This window comes from Lissotriton helveticus, chromosome 7 (assembly GCF_964261635.1).
Source record: "Lissotriton helveticus chromosome 7, aLisHel1.1, whole genome shotgun sequence".
Taxonomy (NCBI): domain Eukaryota; kingdom Metazoa; phylum Chordata; class Amphibia; order Caudata; family Salamandridae; genus Lissotriton; species Lissotriton helveticus.
In genome coordinates, this window is record NC_136068.1 from 1,420,478,224 (window position 1) to 1,420,494,901 (window position 16,678).

The 16,678-nt window shown below is 43.5% G+C and overlaps 1 protein-coding gene across 4 annotated transcripts in view; it reads right to left on the bottom strand.

The window, feature by feature from the left end:
* MAP2K4 (mitogen-activated protein kinase kinase 4) overlaps window positions 1-16,678 on the bottom strand; it is an 839,420-nt gene that overhangs the window by 530,451 nt on the left and 292,291 nt on the right. The gene's annotated exons all lie outside the window — the stretch shown is intronic.

A 16,678-nucleotide genomic window follows, 5' to 3' on the forward strand; every position in this document is an offset into this window, starting at 1 on the left:
GGGAGCATAGTCGCTCCCTCACTAAACCCATATCTCCAGTATTGTACATCTACAATTCTAAAATTAGTGCTTCAATTTTATATGGCTCAGAGCTATGGGCCCACGCGAACTTTGAGTCTTTGGTGGTGGCACAAAATACATTTTTTTGATCATTGATGGGGTTGCCTCAATCTACCCCTTTTATTCCCCTGTATTTGGACCTGGGGTGCCACTCTATTAGAGATATAGTCCGATATAGGCTACTATTATACTGGAGAAGGCTTTGGGTGACTCCAGAACTTGCCATCTATGCTTCAACTGTTTTAGAAATTCGAGACATGGATGTGAATAACAAAATTGAGTGGTTCGGGAGTATTAAAAATGTTCTCTGTGAACTGGGTATGAATCAATTGTGGTCTTCCCCGGTTGGCAGCCTATTCCCGAGCAAAACAGAGCTTAAGGCAGCATACTGGCATCTGATATATTCCAGACAATTTGCATCTTCCAGCAGTCCAACTCTGTCTAGCACTTTTCTCCAAATCAAATTTGAACCTAAATACGAACCGTATTGGGATCTAATCACCTCATCTCGTGATAGAAAACTTTTCCACCAGTTCAGAGTAGGAACCTTACCCACAAAGGGTTTTACTTCTAAGTGGTCTAATTTGTATTCTAATTCTAGTGATTGTCCCTTCTGCTTGGGCCGGCTTGAAACTGTGAATCATATGTTATTTGCTTGTCCAGCGTATTACAAACCGAGAAGACGCTGGTTGAAACCTGTGTGCTTAACCCTGGGAACAAAGGGACCACAGTGAGGCCTATAGATTATTTAAAACAGCAGTGGATGGCCCCCTTGTGGTCGCTCTAGCCAAGTTTTTGGGATGGGCGTGGGTGATTCGTTGGTCTGCAGGGAGGAACAGATAAAGCCCCTTCATCTTTTTAATATTTTTCCAATGTTTAGAATTTGGACTTTATTTTTATTTTTGTATGATGATGCTCTTTTTAAAAAGATACTGCTCTCCTGGTTGCCAATCTGGCATGGTTTTTATAGTTGTATCAAATTATTTATTGTTTTAACAATGTTGTAACTGATCGTGATACTCATAACATGCTTCTTGTGTCAGTGTAATGTTATTAATTAATTTAGTCCCTGTGTTTGTTCTGTGATGACTTTTGAGATTTATTTTTAAAATCGAAAAAAAATTATAAACGGAAACTGCAGAATGTTATCATCACAAGATGTTGATGGAGTTAATCACATGGTGTCTTAACAACAATTTCTTGGTATTTGACAATGATGTATACATTCAAAGAAGGGATGTGGCGATGGGGGCCTGTTTCTCTCCCAGCTATGCAGGTTTACACGTAGGCTGGTGGGAGGAGCAAGTCCTCAGACGCATACATGCACGGGAGTACGATAACCATGTACTACACTGGTTAAGATACATAGATGACATTTTCATCGTATGGCAAGGCGATATGAAAAGTGCCACTGATTTCATAGCAAATATAAATCAAAACGCAGTGAATTTGAAATTTACCTCTCAGACTAACAAAGACAGTATTGAGTTCTTGGACGTAAAGATATTTTTTAAGGAAGGGAAAATCGCAACCACTCTATATAGAAAAGTCACTGCTGGCAATTGCATCTTACATGCCAGCAGTGCACATCCCAAACACCTCATAAGCAATATCCCATATGGAGAACTTCTAAGACTCAAGAGAATCTGTAATGATCAGGAAGACTTAGACGCATGTACTCATGAAGCCCTAAACAGATTCCGAGCGAGAGGTTACAATGAAAAAGGACTACAAGAGGCATTGGGAAAAGTAAATATCAGACCAAGAGAATCTCTCATACCCAAAGTAAGGGAAGAGATTGAGCCGATACTGGAAGATAATGCACCTAGGCTTATTACCACCTTTAATAGGCAAGAGAGGAAAATTATGTCAAGTATTAAACAAAATTGGTCTATAATTTTGATAGATGGGGTACTTGCTCCAAGACTCCCCAAACAACCAACTATTACCTTCAGGAAGGGACCTTCCATGCGGTCACAAGTTGTGAAAAGTAGCCCGGAAATTACTTTTTCCAATATGTGGCTCTCTTCTAGACAAGGGTTCTATAAATGCTCATCCTGCAGGGCCTGCAAGTTTGGGAATGATACCACCCACGATAGGACTCCTTTTAGTCCAACTGCGGTTGCAATTAAGGGTAATTTCAATTGCAGAACTGATTTTGCGGTCTACGTTCTGACAGGCACCTGTATGTAGCACCAAGCTACAGGTGCATGTCAGAATTTTACAGCACTTACGTGCAATTGTGAACAACGACCTGATGTACCCTGTCACACAACATTTTAAAATCGAACACAACAATGATCTTAAGTGTTTGCAGTACTATGTCATAAAAGCAGTACCCAAACAGAGAAGAGGGGGCAACAGACAAAGGAAGTTACACCAATTGGAATCTAGAACAATTGTAGAATTGGATAGTAAGTTTCCCAATAGTATAAATAACACTGAGGTTTTGCATTATTTCCTATAAAGCAATCCAATGGAGAATACTGTTGTTTATCATTGAATTCTACTGACCACAAACGTTTTCTCTTTTTTGAATGATCTCCATTTCTATTTAATACTTTGTATATTATTATGTCCTACCTTGGGTTATCTCAAATATGGTACGTAGGCGTTTTGATGTATTATGCATAGAATTCTAGCAATTACACGTTTCCCAAACTAAGTTTTAATTTGGGTATAAGGAATTTTTTCATCACTGAGAAATAGTATATACATATGAAAAGAAATAACTAGCACTGGCACTTTATTAGGGTTAAGATTATATACCCAAACTCCTTCACTTTCAAGCACATGCACTTTTTTCCTCGCAGTATTTGCACATTTCTACTTTTACTTGTATGTTCAGAGTCAGTATTCTTCTTCATATATGTGAAAAGAACGATTGAGGCCTTGCCTTTATGCAGATATATAATTTATTGAAATCATTTTTGATGTTTAAACACACATATGATGGAGTCACAAATGGAAACATCAAGTAATATAGGTAGAACGATATTTCATCTATAGTCCCGGTTTCTGAATCAAGTTTTGCACATAGTGATGGTTTACATAATACAAAGCGGTATTTGCACATGAATATTAATATAACTAGTCTTAAGCACTTTGTAGGATAGTGTCCTTACAGTTTACTTTGAGTGATCCTATAAATTGTTTTTATAGTTGGAGGGCACTATTTTTACTATGTTTTTAGCATATGGCTTTTACATGGTTTTCTGGCTCTCATATGTAGTTTTCATATGTGTAACAGTAGTTATATAATTATGCATATTTTAAGCAGCAATTGGTTTTTTTCATTTTTATTACGAATCTAGCAATTTATTAGCAGTTATGTCAAAAGAATGTCATTGCAAAATTCTTTGAAGTGATCAATTTGGAAAACAGACTATATGATGTGAACTACTGCAAGAGCTTTTAGTGTTTTCTCTATGTTTACTTATCACGTGGTGTTTAACAAAGCATACTTAAAACATGGCGATTTGCATTCCAATGTATGTGAGCAAGGACTGGTGCAGTCCGAAACGCGTCATATCTTGAGAAAATAAAATAACATCAAGCCTTATAGCTGTTTGTGACACACTATTCGCCTCATACAGCAAATTATATATATGTGCAAGTGCTTTTTAAGACTGAGCTATTCAGTTGTATCATGCCTAGTATGAGGTCTTTTCGTCTATCAATCAATAACATGCTATTAAAAGTCCAGAATGTAGTTCATAACATGCTATTAAAAGTCCAGAATGTAGTTCATGTTGTAGTTATAATTCTTACAAAAGGAAATCTTGTATTTTGCTATCTATTGCAGCTAAAGTGAAGGCAAAGGAGACACGTATTAAGTTCAGTGGCAGATAGAAGTTTACTTTCTAAGTTATCAATCTTTTAGATTTTTATGTAATTCTGCATCAAGATTGTGTCCATATGGTGTTTCCGTTCCAATGGCTATAATAAGGCGAGATTCCATCTCTCTTAAAGTAAAAATTCTGTTGCCTCCTCGTTCCTTCCCTCCTACGTGTTTTACTCCAAAATATTTCACCTGTTGATTGTCACTTGTATGGTATTCTAAGAGTGTTTAGCAATTGGATAGGAGAGATCCTGGTTCTTTATAGCATGTAGATGATGAAGAATTCTCAATTTTAACTTGCTGATGGTACTTCCTACATATTGTTTCCCGCAGGGACACTAGTATATAAACTACAAATTGGGATTCACAAGTGATATGCTCTTTGATTTTTTCAGTTTTTCCATTTCAAAGTTTGTATGAGGATGCTTTTTGACCATTTTTCACATGCTCGACATTTGGAACATTTCCAGAAGCCAGGTGTATTTAGCCAAGACAATGTTGGTAACTTCTTTACGGCAAAGTGGCTTTGTGTTAAAATGTCTGCCAAGGAAGCCGCTTTTCTGTATTGAATGCTTGGATTTGTGGTCAATGTTTTTTTTGAAAAAAAGTTTCATCTAATGTAAGAATTTTCCAATTTCGCTGTAAGATATCTTTCAACTCTTTGTTTTCCTTGTTAATATCCATGATCAAACGTATTTTTTTTATTTTCATTACCTTTTTATCATTCCTTGTTCAGGGTATCATAAGTTCATGTCTTGATCATTGCCTAACTTTACTCCTTGCAGTTTCTATTACTTCCCATGGGTAACCTTTTTCAAGAAAACGATTGCAAATTTATTCCAATTGATTTTCTATGTCTGATGTTTCTGAGCTGTTCCTTATTGCTTTGAGCATTTCTCCATATGGTATGCTCCATTTAAATTTTGTTGGATGTCTTCTAGGAACATGATGCTTGCTCTGCTAATGTAAGATGTAAACAACAGATTGTATTTCTCATTCAATGAGTATATAAAGTTCTCAAATTCTCTTAGATCTCCTTCCTATATAACAAAAAGGTCATCAATGAATCTGGTCAAGAATTTGTTGTTCCCATTGTCTTTTTTCCATATGGTTTCAATTTCCCAGAGTACCATTAGAAGATTAGCTAAAGCGGGTGCAAAAGTGGTACATGTTGCGGTCCCTTATTTTCGCCGAAAAAAGTCTCCTTTGAAAAGAAAGATGGTATGGGTTAGGCAGTATGTCAACATCTCCATTAACATCTCTAAATGTTCCAAGAAACTGATTGATCTGGTTTTTAGAAAACATTTACAGCCAATATTCCATCCTCATGTAAAATTGATGTGTATTGTCAGGTCACATCTATGGTTGCCATTACATAATTGCTTTTCCATTGGACTTTTTTGATGTTATTGAGAAAATCCATTGTATCTCGCAAATATGATGGTATGACGGTGACTTAATCCATTAAAAAGATATCAAACCTTGATATGTTTTCCAAAAGGGAAGCAACTGAGCTCACTATTGATGTTCCCAGTGGATTTAATAATGATGTATGTACTTTTGGTAAGAAGTATATCGTCGGAATGATAGGATGGTCAACTTTCAAATACATGTATTCTTCGAAGTCAATCAAATTCAAGTCTTTCCACTCTTGCAGTTTATGATGGTATTCTTGAATTACAGTTTCCATGGGATTGGTTTTAAGTTTTTCATAATGGTCTTTATTTTTCAATTGTCTTTAGGCTTCTATTAAGAAATTCTCACAGTCCTGAATCAAGGTGCTACTGACTTTATCCGAGGCTTTGATAATGATATTGGAATCTTCTTATAATTCCTTAATTGCTCTGTATTCTCCTTGTGTTAGATTCGGTGATTTTCTGTCTTTTTTATCATGTTTATTTTGGGAATTACTTTGCATGAACTGATTGATGTCTTCTATCATGATCTTGTGAGAGAGATCAATTGTGCTCCCAGGTAGTAATTGTGGACAGAAAGTCGACTGCACTTTTAAACCACTGTTTCCTCCTTTCCAAGTTGCAAAACCCATACTCTATGGCAAAATTGTTTCTCAATTTCTAGTGATTGTCTAGTTTCTTCAGAAGTCATTTTACTTATGTTTCTAGTGATATCAAAGTTATTTAAGCTGCTATATGCTTTCAATTGATTAAATATGTGTTTCTATAGTTATTGCTGTGTTCATCAGTGGGTTCAGTTGATTGTTCTCAAAGTTTTTTTACTTTTATTTTCAGTTTGCGACAGTATTTCTGCAGGTCAATAGGATTATTAGGTAAGTGGATCATTGATCATTGTTGGGGCCAAAGGAAAGTTCTTTGTTAACAATTTAATTTGATTGATTCTGAGCATTGGAGGAGATGTTAGTTACCAGATCCTTTAAAATTAGTTTCATTTTTAATTTTGCTTTGTCTTTCCTTTTCCTTTTTTAGATTTTGCTTTGTTTTCTGCTTCTTCTGGTTGTGGTTTGCATTGTCTCCTTCCCTACGTTGTTCCTCTTGGTCACGTGATCATCTATACTAGGAGCATTTCCCCTGAAAAATCCAAATTTGAGATGTTGGAATCATCATCTGCTGAGCTTATATCTGAGCTATCCACTGTTCCCGATGTTTCGTAACCAACACATTTATCCATCACAGCTCTGTTTCTGTACAGGTCGTATTTTTTAGCAAATGTGTAAATTTGTCCACTTGCATAGTCTATTCTCTCCCTAATAAATTTGCTTGCTTTCCTTTTCTTCACTTCTGTTTCAGGTTTGCTTATCTTCTTTTCCATTAACTCCAATATGTCTTTAATTTCCTCATTTGCGGTGTGCTTTTCCAATTCTTGTTCCAGCTCCTTGATTTTGGTTGTTATTTATTCCATATTTATATCTAGCTATCTATATATCTATATATCTATATATAAATAAATCTATATTACCTACTGGCGGTTGCCAGAAGGTAGTTAACGTTAGGACCTTGTTTCTATTATAAAAGCATTTTTTTGTTTTGCCAATATCTTTGGCGCCGTTTGACAAATCTTTGCTTAATTTTCGAAACTAATGGCCCACTTACTTCAGCTTCTGTATTGAATGTTTCGGGGTGATCCGTCAAGCGGGCAGAGAAGAAGGGGGGGGTTCCAAAATGCTTTTTCTCCATGGTAATTTCCATAGGAAACTGTTGATGCAGCTACAGCCTGAACTGACAATCAGAATCACACCTAATTTGGCAGAAAGGTAGCTCTTGGTCCAGAGAGCACTCTTTTTGTTAATTGTTGTAAATCCGTTCAGTAGTTCGTGAGAAATTTAAACATTTCTGAGATAGCGAAACCTCCCAATCCCATGCAGGAGATCTGATTGGCTGCCAGCGCCTCAAAGCAGGAAGTGTTGGCAGCCATCTTGTGACTCGGCTGAACCGAGTTACAAGGAAAAAGGTAAAAATCTAAGAAATGGGGGTAGGGTAGAAACACTATGACCCCCTAGGCCTGCTCAGGGGGACTCACAGGAACACACAAATCATTTTGTTTGAACTTTTTGGTGGGATTTGTGTTGGATCTGTAAATTCGGCTGAAAAGTTTTGGGGGGGGGGAAATGTGGGCTTTTGCGCTTTGTTTCCCTGAAGCCCCAGGGTGGGCCAGGGCCCTAGGGCAATTTAAGGAAGAGATGCAGGACCCCCCTGGGTCAGCAGCCCTAGGGACCGCCACCTCCCTGGGGCTTCAAACATTTTAAAAAATTGTGGGGATGTCTCCCCCCACCCCCACGCAGCCCCAGGGACCGCTACCTCTCCGGGGCTATTTATCTTAAATGTGGGGGGGCCCCACATCTCCCACATTGCAGAAGCATGTCACCAACCATCCTTCATACTTAAAAGACAGTAATGCCATTTTGGTAAAATTTTAAGGTTTCACATGGTCAGATTAATTAATGTTTGTCACATTTGATGTGGTAGGGTTATACACATGTATCCGAAAGGAGTTCGGTATGTTGGCAGTCCACCACTACCTGGACAAAGAGGGGGTAGATCATTATTCCTATAATCTCATGATCATGGATATGATGGATCTCATTCTGACAAAAAACTTTTTCAAACATGATGACAGGTGGTACCACCAACTACAGGGCACTGCCATGGGTTCCAGGTTTGCTCCTTCTTATGCCGGCCTTTTCAAGGGCTGGTATGAGAAGGAGTGCCTCGAACAAACGTGCCTCCCCCTCGACTAAATACATAATTTTTTGGGGGCGGTACATAGACGACATTATCTGTCTCTGGTCTGGTTCCGAAACCCAGCTAAAGGTATATCTCACATACCTGAATGAAAATCCCTACAATGTACAGCTAACAATATCACACAATAAGGAGTATATCGACTTCCTTGATCTACACTTTTACTTCAAGGAGGGTCAGGTACATAGCACCATATTCAGGAAATCCACAGCATGTAATAAAATCCTTCATGCTTCCGGCGCCCATGCCAGCTCAGTCATTTCAAACATCCCTTATGGCGAAATGGTTAGGACACGACGCATATGCAGTGAGGAGAGTGGATTCAGGGAAAACATCCCCAACATCAAACAACGACTCTCACATTGGGGCTACGATACCAAAACGCTAGACAGAGCAGAACGAAGGGCGCGTGACCTTCCTAGATCCCACAACCTAAGACAGGTCACACCTAACACAGGCAACAAACAAGCCAGAGGCCAAACCAGAGACAGGATAGTCTTTTTTTTACAAAGTAGACTGCACAAAGTGACAATTTTTAAGGCTTTTAGAAAACACTGGCACTGCTTTTGGATATTCCCAGATTACGTCCCTTCATCAATTAAAATCCTTCATTTGTTTACAGAAGGGGACGCACTTTGAGGAGGTCTTTATGTCACTACTTCCATACTTGTACTGCTTGTAATGTATGCTGCCTGGGTCGGAATCGATGTAAAGAATTTTGCTATACACCGGATCAGGCATTTAATCAATTGCAACACCCAATAAGTGGTATATACCCTAGAGTGTCCATGTGGCATGATATACGTAGGGAGCATGGTCCGAAGTCTAAAAAAGGGACTACAAGAACACCGCCTTGCACTAATCAACGAGGACTCAAGATACCCCATGACAGAGCATTATATCAGGGTACATGTGGGGGACACCACTTTCAGTTTCTGTGGCATTGACCACATCCCTCCCAATAGCGGTGGTGGAAGCAGATAACTGACACTAAGACAAACAGAATCCAAATGGATTTGTAGACTTCAGTTAGTAATCAAAGGACACAATACTGACATATGAATTTCACTATTTTCTAACATGAGCGGAGGTGTACCACGTTGGTGTGGTTGTTTCCCATCCTCTTCTGTCCTGGCACCATCTGCTCAGACAGTGCATAATAACAGTTCCCCATGAATTCAGAGAGTCTGCCCACACTGGCTGTTCAACCGAATCTTACTCGGGCCCCAAGACATAAATGAGCATTTGTGGCTTTCGGGCTTCGCCACTCATCACAGGGTCCGCCTAGAAGCTGTATTTTGATTTTTTCTTTTCTGCCCCTTCATGACTTGATCCCCACACTTGCTATTACCTGTAGTTGTCGGATCAGACTTCCAAAGGACTCATGTCCATTCTCTAATGGTCCCTTTCTGGCACTTGCGCATATCGTCTTGGATGTACCTCATCGTGGGGTCACAACCTACCCCCCCAAACCTCTTTTCGCTTTTGCCTACGACTGTGGCTTTCCAGGCATGTTTTCTAACGCTTGTTTCTAATAGGTTTTTTTTACCCCAACATGACATTACTACCTCGCTCTACGCCGTTACCTTGTTGACCAGTTGAAGTGTCAATATATACAATTCTGTGACATAACCTTTTTTCCATTTCTATTGCTTGTTAGCTTTTTGCTCGTCTCTTTTTAATCACACTAACAGGCCTGGAGTCTTCACACGCGGGTTTCACTGCTGTCCCAGTTGCCGGCATATCAATTAAATATCGGTTTAGTTTACTGATCAACAAACGCCCAGGTTTGGCTTTCTTATAGTCTGTTTTTAAGGAAGTTAAACTTCCCTGTTACCATACCAACCATAAGTGCTGTGCTGTAAGAGGCTGGATAGCTGCATTCCTGACTTCACTCTACATGCAGGATGACGAGCAGAATTAGATCCCTCCACGCCTTTAAGAGTCTTTCTTCACAACAATTATCTTTTTCGCACGCTTTTTCTCCTTTCCTATATCTACCACCTCGTGGAACTGGAGAATGGCTTCCACACTGTCCAGAGGCGATACGAGGAAGGAGCACCAGACTACTACTGCTCCAGGTAAGGGTGGTGTCCAGTTACTTTTGGGATATAGATGTGTGGGTCTTCGCACACAGGTAACACGCGTTAGCCCTTTCTGATAACTCAATCCCTCTCACTTTTAACACCTACCGACATTGGCTCCCCAGCAGCCTTTTTAGGTCTTGCGCCTAGCATTGCAGTGTGCAGCACTGTTCATGCTGCGAGAGTCCTCAGGTAGGGGGTTTCAAAACTGACCTAAGAATCGCACACGCTTGTGTCTGTGCTTTTCGTTTTGCCTCACGCTATTGGCCTTTGCGTGCGTCTTTTTAACAAAGACAGCACGCAATTGGCCAAAGGCGGGCGCATTGCTCCACCCATGGCCAATGGGTGTAAGTTACCCGCACCGCCACCATGTGGTTTCAATTATCGTGCCCAGACACAGGTGCGATAATTGAAACTACATGTCTCCCTGTGGCGCACGCGCACCACTATTTTTTTTTTACACCTGCTAGGGACTAATGGTGACAACGTTGGAATATCACTAACTCTTTAAAAGAAACCAGAGGTGTGCTGGAAAATGTAGGAAAGGGTTGGCTTTGGTTATTCAAGAGACAAAACCAAAGCTTTTTTCAAGTGTTTACTGCAACAGCACTTGACTATTTTGGGAATGTACAAACCAGGACGCCCAGTATAAACATTTGTTTTCACGTAGCTAAAGTGGCGGAAGAAAGGTCTGAGGAAGGTAGAACCACAATGGAGTAGAACTGTGAGGAAAAGTACGGACTACTCAAAACTTTGAAAGGAAAACCATTGCTGCTTATAAAACTTCATGACATTTGACCTGTAAGAAGGAAGCAAACTCAGCCCTGTTTGAAAGGCAACATGACCTCCAGACTACACAAGCGCCTGAAACACATGCATTAACCAACTAACCTATCCTGCACAATAGCGCTATCTTCAAAAGGACTTAACAAAATTAGGCAGCGCGACATCAGGGGTTATCAAGCAGCAGGCTGCACTGTCCATATTCGGATAGGTAAAAACAGGAGAGAATAGTAAAGAGCATGCGTTCCTACTGACCCTCACACCTTGTTCCATGGACAGGCAAAGGACTTGCCAGGGGGATGTGTACCTGAACATGGCTGGTCCCTACCACACAGCCTGCAGGCCAAGGACCATCGTGGGAACCCCCTCACAGCTTCAGGCTTGGGTACGCAGACCGGGCCTGTGCCGGACTGGCGTCTGGCCTTAGTTCGACCCCTAACATACAGGAGAACTCCCGCCGCAATGGTGAAAGTAGTGTCATAAGGCACTTTCCTGCTCAGGGGAGGCTTAGATCAATGTAAATTATCAAAACCCGGGTGAAGGCCTTTGGAGAAGCACCGCTGCGGACGTAGAAGCGCAGTACTGCCCCCTGCCGGACACTGGCATGTTATAATAAGGCAATCACTTTTAAGCTGGTAAAATGGGTGGGTTGAGTGCCTGCCTCAGAGACCTGTGTGCAAAGGTCAGGTCCCAGGTTTCAATTGCTCATTCTTCGCAACTCGAACAAATGAGTAACGCTGAATGAAAATTACAGCCTTCTACACTCGCTAAGGGGCAATTTTGTTAGGAATCTACACAATAGTTCTATTTTAACAAAACTTGCAGCATCAAAGTTTGACTCACGGTTCGAAAATAAATAAACAAAAAACAGCACATCCTTTGTCAGAAATGGTGCTGCGCGCTCTAACAAAGGAAGCAGGTCACATACTTCATATGGATTCCACAGAAAGGGAGCATTCATCAACCTTCGCATCACATTTCTTTGCTGTGATTGCTTTACTTGGAAATGGCAGCTTCAGGTCTTATTAACAAGCATTTACAATGCAATGGTCTCGGCTTTGTTAAAGTTAGAGATCTTGGCATTGCAAATGGCATTTTTTCATTTTTTGTTTTATTTTAAACATAAATAAATGGTATTGTCATTTACAATGGCAATAGGTGAGCATTACAGAGTAGTAGAGAGTATTAGCGGACACAGAGCCACACACACAGAGCCACACACACACACACACACAGAGCCACACACAGAGCCCAACACACACACACACAGAGCCCAACACACACACACACAGAGCCCACCACACACACACACACACACACAGAGCCCAACACACACACACACACACACACACACACACAGAGCCCAACACACACACACACACACACACACCCACACAGAGCCCAACCCACACAGAGCCCAACCCACACAGAGCCCAACCCACACAGAGCCCAACCCACATAGAGCCCAACACACACACACAGAGCCCAACACACACACACAGAGCCCAACACACACACACAGAGCCCAACACACACACACAGAGCCCATCACATACATATAGAGCCACACACACACAGAGCCACACACGCATATACACACAGAGAGAGCCACACACACACACAGATAGAGCCACACGCACACATCCACACAGAGAGCCACACACACACATCCACACAGAGAGCCACACACACACACATACACACAGAGAGCCACACACACACATACACACAGAGAGCCACACACACACATACACACACACATACACACAGAGAGAGCCACACACACACATACACACAGAGAGAGCCACACACAGAGAGAGCCACACACACACATACACACACAGAGAGCCACACACACACATACACACACAGAGAGCCACACACACAATCGAGCACAGCCAGGGAACAGGGGCAAGAAAAGACTAGCACAGCCAGGGAACAGAGGCAAGAAAACTTAGCGGCTCAGGAGGGGTGGAGGGATGGGGGGGCGGGGGTGTTGGAGTCTTGCCTTTGCGCGGCCGGTCTCTCTTCCTCGCTGGTCGGCTCCCTCTTCAGAAGCGACGAATACAAAGAACCGATGAAAACCGATACAAATACAGCGATGACTAATGCTTTCTCAAGGGCTGCCCAATATCCCTATCTGTAGGCTTGACAGCTGAGTGCAAGATTACAGGAACGCCGCCCTATTAAAGCCCTTTTCTGCCATATTTCTGGACGAGGACAAAACCCGGACCTACACAATGGGCAGCTCCTGCAGGCAGGCAGTGATGCGGGATTTACCGGGGCAGGCTCTCCGCCCAGCTCTCAAGTTGGGAGTGCGGGAAGTAGGCTATCGTAGATGGGGAGGTTCCTCTGGTCTGCACGCGGGCTGGAGAAGGAGGAGGGCGGCCTTACATCGGAGGTTGTTGTCGTCGATGTACGGCGGGGCGGTGGGAGTCACGTTGCCAAAGCTGGCTGAGGACAGCAGCGGCAGCTGAGCCTGCTCTGTCGAAGGGGGAGGGGCAAGGCAGGAAAAGGAGAAGCATCGGTGCTGCCCAACTAAGGTATAGAAGCCATGTTGGTAAAGTATGGTACTGTTCTATTTAAGGTATAGCAACCCAGCTAAAAAGTGCCCACCTAGTCCTACTGCGAGTACTATGCATTAAATGGTATAGCAGGCATGTGTACACCTTATCGAACTGTCCTGTTCAAGGTATCGCAGTCCACCCGAAATGCCAGCCCTCTCCTCTTGAAAGTGCAAGAGCCCTTCTATGCAGTGTCCACAGCACACCATTGGAAGGATAGCGACCCAAAAGAGAAGTGCCACCCTTTTCCTGCTGACGTATGCCAGCCCAGCTGAGAAGTGCAGGCACTCTGCCATTATAGGTATGTGCCGCCTTGGCAGCATCCCTTCAAAGCATAGCGGTAGTATTGATGAGAATAGATAGTGAAGTCTCACTAAAGATGCCGATGCATCCTTTCAGAGCATAGCAGCACTACCCAGGGATATTCATACTGTCACATTAAAAACACATCAGCGTGGCTGGGCCTGGGCAGATACTCAAGCTTAAGCACGGATAGTGTGGCCCGTTACTCGATTCAATTGCACCGGCAGCGCAAGCGGGGCAGGGCGACGCAGGTTAGGGGGTCAAAGGAGGTGGTAAGTGGCAGTAAGAGGGAGACTCAGTCCGCGTGGGTAAATTACGAGGGGTGGGGGAAGGGGGTCTACTCACTCTTTGCCCTGCAGGAAGTTCTTCCTGGTGAAGGATACCCGCAGGTCCCGGGGGCTCTGCGGCACGCACAGGTTCCCCATGCCACGGGGTCAGGTGCCTGTGGACGAGCAGAGCAGCGCCTTCCCTCGTCGGCCGACTCTAGATTAAATATACTGGGAGAGGGAGGCTCCTGCCTCCGATTGACCGGAGTGGAGGCTCCTGCCTCAAATTTGTCGGGAGACTCCTGCCTCAGAGTGGAGGCTCCTGCCTTAGAGTAGCCGGAATGGAGGCTCCTGCCTCAGAGTGGAGGCTCCTGCCACAGAGTGGCCGGAGTGGAGTCCCCAAAGGGTCAGAGTGGAGGCTCCTGCCTCAGAGTGGCCGGAGTGGAGGCTCCTGCCTCGGACTCGTACCTCCGGCGAGACTCTCCCGTCAGAGGTCATTCTGCTGTTGGGACACCTGTCATGGACTGCTATGACCGGGAGACTCCTGCCTCAGCCTTGTGATGCCAGGGGAGGCTCCTGCCTCACGCGGGTGGCAACGGGAGGCTCCCGTCTCCGGCCGGGCTTATTAGGGAGACTCTTGACGGGCTGGTGCACTCCAAGGCTTCTTTGGGGGACTCTTCACCTACTTGCCTGCAGCTGGGAGCCTCGAGCCGTCCGCGCGCCGCTCCTTGGGCTCCTCTCTTACTGGCTGCTACCCGCGCGCCTCCATACCGGAGCTTCTGGTGCGCCTGCCCCAGCCCCCGCTGTGTCATCCACACAGACCCTGCCCTCACCGCCACGGCGGGCCTGGCTCCCGCTGGGTGTGTCGATGAGCAAACACCCTCAAGGCCGGGCCTTATCTCCGCCTGTCTCTCACCAGCCCTGGGTGTCTGAGGGGAACGCAAACTCTGCCTTTCTGAGACGAAAAGGGAAACAAGAGGGAAAGGACCAACATGTTTCTCCGAGGCCAAGCAGAAATGCCTCGGAGAAACCACTGTCATTTTCGGGATTGAGGGGCGTGTTTTTCGTTCTCTCCTCTTCCCATTGGGTGGGGCTGTAAAATTCCAGCCAATGGGAAGAGGAGAGAAAGAACCTAAAACGCGCCCCTCAATCCCCAAAACAAGGGGCTTAAACGGACAGAGGACCCTCTCCTCCAATGGCTGGCCTCCGTTTAGGAAGTCAACCAATGGAGAAGAGGGGCGGGTTCAAGCCCCCTACTCTAAGACATAAGATCTCGCCGGCGAGACTGCGCAAGCGCAGCCTACGCAGGCCGAGACCTATAAACACAGGGCCAAACCGGAAGTTAAAACCAGTAAAGATAAATAAACTGGAGGCCAGATATGAAAGAAGGCAAAGGAGATAACCCTTCTCACCCCCTCGTCGATATAGTGTACAGTTCGTGCAACATTGAGATGAAAATAACCCTCCATGTTTTTTGAAACACTGAAAGGTCGGAAAAAGCTTGGCGAGACACCACCCAGATTATGACCGGGTGACTGCCAAGCGCCTAGTAGAGTTCAGAAAACAGTATTGTACGCTCAATTTCAGTGGCCCAGGGCGTCCGAGCCCCTGACCGGGAAATGCCTTCTTCCCCGGAAAGGCATGCATTCCATTCTGCAGTCACAACTCAGGCCATGGGTCCAATCCCACCTGCGGCCGGCTGCGTACACTCACCAAAAATGCGCAACAGTGAGTTGTGTCGTGGTCATCCGAGGCACATCTGCCTTGAAGTAAACCAGAACGTCACCAGCAGCAGAGTTAACCTGTGTGGGTCTGTTCTTGTTACTTAGTGAAGTCTGGTAGTTTTTATATTGTTCTAAGAGCGTCTTTACTTTTACATTGCTCTATATTTGTTTTTTTTTGCTTTCTATTGAAAGTGATTATTGTGTTGATCGTTATTTTTGTGTAGCTGTCTGTTGGCAATAGCTCAAACTTTTACTAATGCGAGACCTATTGCATTGCAAATGCTTGTTTAACTTATATTCTGTCTTTACATCATACTCGGGTCCTGGCGCTCTCTCCATGACGGCTCATTTCCAGACCGTCCGGGTCTTTGTACTGTCATCGCTTAACTTAACCCCTGCTGGAATTAGATCTATAATCGGTAAGGCATTAAGCATTGCATCACTTTAAGTGTAGCTTGGCCATGATGGATCCTGGTTTCCCAGTTACTCTGGAAACAAGCTGACCTGGAATTTTGTTTGTCGGGTCACATAGCATTTCCAGACTCAGTATGGCTTGTCAATTTACTCTTAAATCGGCTCGTACCACTGTCTTTACGCTATGCAGCATCTTTATTAGAATCACTGTTAACATGTTTCTTTTTGGCAGGTTTACCATTCAGGCCCTTAACAATTGACACGTGACTTCACCATCTAACTACGCTTGCGAGCCTTACGGGGCAACTTAGTACATGTGGAACCAGTGTATAATACGTCCATCTTCACATATGGTATGTATAGACACGCACTACGGTACACCTCATAGTTGTGAGTGTAATTGTGATGCTTTCTGCCTGATA